The sequence below is a fragment of the Triticum dicoccoides genome, chromosome 5B (assembly GCF_002162155.2).
Source record: "Triticum dicoccoides isolate Atlit2015 ecotype Zavitan chromosome 5B, WEW_v2.0, whole genome shotgun sequence".
NCBI classification, from domain to species: domain Eukaryota; kingdom Viridiplantae; phylum Streptophyta; class Magnoliopsida; order Poales; family Poaceae; genus Triticum; species Triticum dicoccoides.
The window spans coordinates 376,190,675-376,195,680 of NC_041389.1; positions in this window are offsets into that span (position 1 = coordinate 376,190,675).

Genomic DNA, 5,006 nt, shown 5'->3' on the forward strand with positions numbered 1-5,006 from the left:
GGGTGTAAGGTGATACACTGTTCATTATGGGCCAGTTTCACCACGGGCCGTTAATAGGCCAAGAGTTACATAGGGCCTCATATGGGCTGAAACACGTCATGGGCCATACATGGGCCAGAAGTGAAAATGGGCTGGAATCATATTGGATGGCCCAGATGACGCTACTGGGCCTAATTTGGATAGGGTGTAACGGACCTTGGATTAGCAGGCTGTAAATGGGCTATATGCGAACAGGCCATTAACAGGATTTCCATGGGCCGGCCCGCCACCTTTTGACCAAGTCAAACGGGCCGGCCTTTTCACAGGAATGGGCCTCTGTTGGGCCGTGCCACATGTCGACGTATCATAGGCGACTTCTGTCCAATGAGTGAATGACATCTGTCCCAACGATGAGCCGACACGTGTTTCCTCCAGCCAATGATGATTTTACACGTGGAAAATCCCCATTGGTTGGGGCTGTTAACGGGTTATCGGATCCAAAACCTGACCCAATTGCTTAACGGCGTTCCGTTATGGTGGATGCCACGTGTCGATCACCCTTGACGAAAGCACTTCTGTGACGCGCGATTTATCGTCATGGAAGTGGACACTTCCGTGATGATAATTTTGGTAATGTCATGGAACACTTCTATGACAGCACAGGTATGACTATCTTGATTCTGTCATAAAATCGTCATGGATGTACATGCATGACAAAAAACGCGACCTACTATGACAAACACGTATCACCACGGAAGTGTATTTTTTTGTAGTGTTACCTTGCGTGCCAACATGCTATTAGAATGATTATGATGTGGTATGAGGCTGCGCGGCTGAAGCAGGAGGTGGCAAGGCGTCGTCGGCACGCTTTCCATGCACTTGTCTGTCCTCCTGGCAGGAGGAAGACGACAGGGGGAGGGCTGCTGGGCTGGGCCAACAGGTGGGCTGCCAGCTGGGCCAGCCAGGTAAGTGGCCTAGGTAAGATTCTCTCTCTCTCTCTCTCTCTCTCTCTCTCTCTCTTTTATTTATTGTTTCTGTTTTCTAATTTTGTAGTTTGTTTTTGACCCAGTTATAAATACCAAATAAATTTTATAAATCTTGAAAAATATTCATGAGCACTTTCTGAATTATTTCAGTGTCCCACAAATAATTCCAACATTATTTGAGCATTTAAATTATTTATAGTGTTTAAATTCCCAAAGTCAAATACAATATGATTTAATTCAAAAATCCAGGAATGACCTAGAAATATGTTCATCATTTTTGGCAGAGGTTTTCACCTTTATCAAAAATCATGAACATTTTCAAAGGGCATTTTGGGTTCATTGGAAATGATTTTATTTGAGCCTATTTGAATTCATTTGGTGCTAGGGTTTAAACAATCCCCATTTCAAGTTTCTTTTAAATTTAAACATGATGCAACAACCAAGCTAGACCAAGTGCAAGGTAAAGCTAGGGATGTGACAACTCACCCCCACTAAACAAGAATCTCATCCCGATATTCAAGACGTGAGGTAAGAAGACAAAGGGGACACTAAGTATCACAAACTTCTTGATCCAACAGTCTTCTCGAGGTTTTTGATTTGTTGACTCAAATTGATCTTGACGTCTTTGCTTTCGAGATCTTCATCCAACACGAGGACAAAAGAGCAAAACGTGTCTACATAGATGGATCATCTTAATGATCACAAGATCAGCTCACGGAATGAGACATAGAAACATCTCTCGAGTTGAGACATGAAGCATACATCCAAAGGGATGGAGTGAAACGGATGACGAAGATTCACTAGGTAGACAACAATTCCACACTTAAGAGGGTGGTGAACGGTTTTCAGCGTAGCGAGGAGTTGAGTTGCCATGATACCAAAACGGAACATCTTGGTGGAGGGTGATTCATAGAATTATTACCTTAAGTGGCAAAAATAATTACCATTGATCATTGAGATAATTGAGAATCTAGAGCGATTGTTTGGAGGAGTTTGGTAGAATGGCATGCTTGGACTAGTATGGAAGATGTGGATTACCTTGTTGAAGACAACGCAATGGATGATTTTGCTTATCATCGAAGATGGATGGAACCCATGGTAGGACCACTTTTGAAAATGATCCTAATCAATAATTACTGATAAGGGTAGCCATAGTAAGATGGCACAATGGCGGTGCAAGCTGGGGACAAAATGCAAATGTTGGGAATGATTCTAGTAACTGCGGAGAAGCTCAACGGTAGAGGGTGATTCCACTGTTGTAAAGTTATAGCATGACCGAGGAAACTAAGAGCAAATCCCAGTTGGTGCCAATGATAACACCTAGTGCTTGTGTGTGCTCTCAAGAACTTGACATTTCCATATCCATCAAGGTTTTACCAATATCCGTGTCAAGGATCCTGGCAACACAACATACTACCATGATGAATACCGGTGGAGGATGCAGATGCAAAGAAAGATAGCAGATTTCACCTTAGCGGGGCCAAGGGGACAAAATCTGGATGATCGTTTGAGAGACATTTAGCACTCCGCTTCTAATGTTCTCCTTGATGTGCTAGAGTAATCCATTCATAAATATGGTTTGATATCTAGAACATCAAGTAAAATATCAGACTTCGGGGACATGAAAATCCATAAAGGACAACTAGGGAGTAAATCCTATGAAATCCTTATGGAGAGGTGGCCAACTTCCTCAATCAAAATACTTCAATAATAGGTCTTCCGACTGAGTGTGTTGTCCACGACATCCACTTACCGGTTATTGAGAGACCAATATTATAGTTCTTGGGAGATGTTCCAACCATCATATCTGCCTGAGATTCAAATCTGGTTGGTGTCAGAATATTCCGGACTCCTCAAGTCTAGAAAGAAAAATTAAAGTTTGCAACACAAATCGACGAGATGACGTTGCAAGATTCTCGGGAAATTAACTGCGATAGCAAGCTCCAAAACATGAGGTGGTTCTGCTACAAACATGTGAACACGTTGTCCAAGAGAAGCATGACCACATAGTAGTCTTATAATAAAACACTATCGAGTCCTGATTGGGAACCATCACTAAAATAATGAAGTATTGTGCATGTCCGTCTAGGCCCTTCAGGATTAGCGCATGAACTTCTTTTCTTTGAACAAATCAATCAGTGGCTTGGTGTGCCAGGAAATACCGATGGGATGGAGGTAGCTAATCTCTCAAGCCATGGTATACTTCGCACATGCATGACTGACTTGGGTTGATTCCAGAAGAAGCAAAACTAACTTTCTCGAATTCACGGTGGCAACTTGCATCAAATGCACATGAACTGGGGAAAATCACTTCTTACATACGAACATATGCTTCATGAACGGGTCATGAAGATAATGCTTATAAAAGTTTCCAATACTTTCTGGATGTTTAACACGAATCATGGAGAAGATAAAAATGTTGTTGATGGGCTCAACAACAATTCATCCAGGTTTCCATGAAGATGGAATTCCATAATTATGTGAACAAGTGATATCATTGGTCAGGTCCAGAAGATATAATGGGGTATGTTCGAGGGATCAACCACGAGTAAGACAACATTAAGAGCATCGATGGTTCTGATTTGATTTGATGATAGCCCACACTCAATCAAAGTTTGACATGACAATAGACACAACGACTGATCATGAGGACCAATCAATGAATATATCATCTTTCTTCAACACATACACAAAGATATCCCTTGGAATGAACTGAGTCGGACAAGCTTTTATCTTCCAACTCTCCAAGTTGTTGTTTAGCTTAACCAACTAGCTCAGGGGTATCCAACATAGATTCTTGGAGAAGGGGTGGTTTACAAGAAAACCAACTTGATCACGAACTCAACAAAGTGGTCAGGTAACCACCTGGTGATACTTCCGAGAAGTTATTGGGAAAATCACGAACCACCGATATGTTACTAAGCTCGAGAACAACCTTGCTTTTCAGGGCAAGACGATAGGATCGAAAGAGCAAGGGATTAACACAATCCCAACTCATTGATCAAGGAGTGCACCAGAAATAAGGACTAGGTAACACAATCTATCTTAGAATGATGATTCAAGAACCAACACGCTAAGAATGAAATTATTGTCCTTTAACTACCAAGCAACGGAGTTGCTAGGAGTATTGATTTCGCACACCGTGATTCACTTGTTGGCATTCCGGTTGCAACAACATGGAACCGAGGAATGAGTAATGAGGGCGAGAAGTATCACTCTATCAATAGTTCATATGATGGTGTGCAGTTCCCATGACATTCTTGATATAAAGATGGTAATACTTCAGGGTAGAACAGAACAAAAGCTCGATTAGAATTTGATATTCGGAACACAACTACTTTGACCCAATCCTGGAAATGGATAAGGTTCTGGAGTTTGTTTCTCCTAGTCATTCCAGAATAGAATGGCTTGACGGACCACAGGAGTAAAAGGCATCGATGAACACGAATGCACAACCACTCCTGACTATCAATTGATAGAGGAGGGCCAGAAAACAACTAAAGAGGGACAATCCCAAAAGAACATATGATTTTCTGAGTTGTGGATGCATGCACTAGCATGTCGAATGAGTTCAACATATTTCTTCCGGATAACCCATGCAGAAAGGTTGAACTGGCAGAGTCGCAATATAGAATGGAGAACCCATTGAGAGCACTCTTGTTGTGATCTTTTGATCCAATGAGGAACTTCTGCCATAAGCAGTTCATGGTATTGGAGGAAGGAAATACCACGGGCCTCGAGGACTATCACAAAGGTTACTAATAACTAAAGGAACTAGCAACACTATCAACATAAAGTAAGTAGGGTGAATCTCAGGTTCAAAAATCCAGGAGTAGAATACCTACTAACTAAATGGCATCACAGGATGCTTTCGAGGATGATGGCCAGAATCATCACACTGGGTCACTAAACATGGCTAGATTACTAGCTGGTTCTATAAAACATCTAGGGTCATAATAATAGCTCCAACATATACGTCGAGGCAATAGAGTACCTCAACTCAGCAGTTAGTGTGATTAACCTGGCCTAAAGGAGCATCGA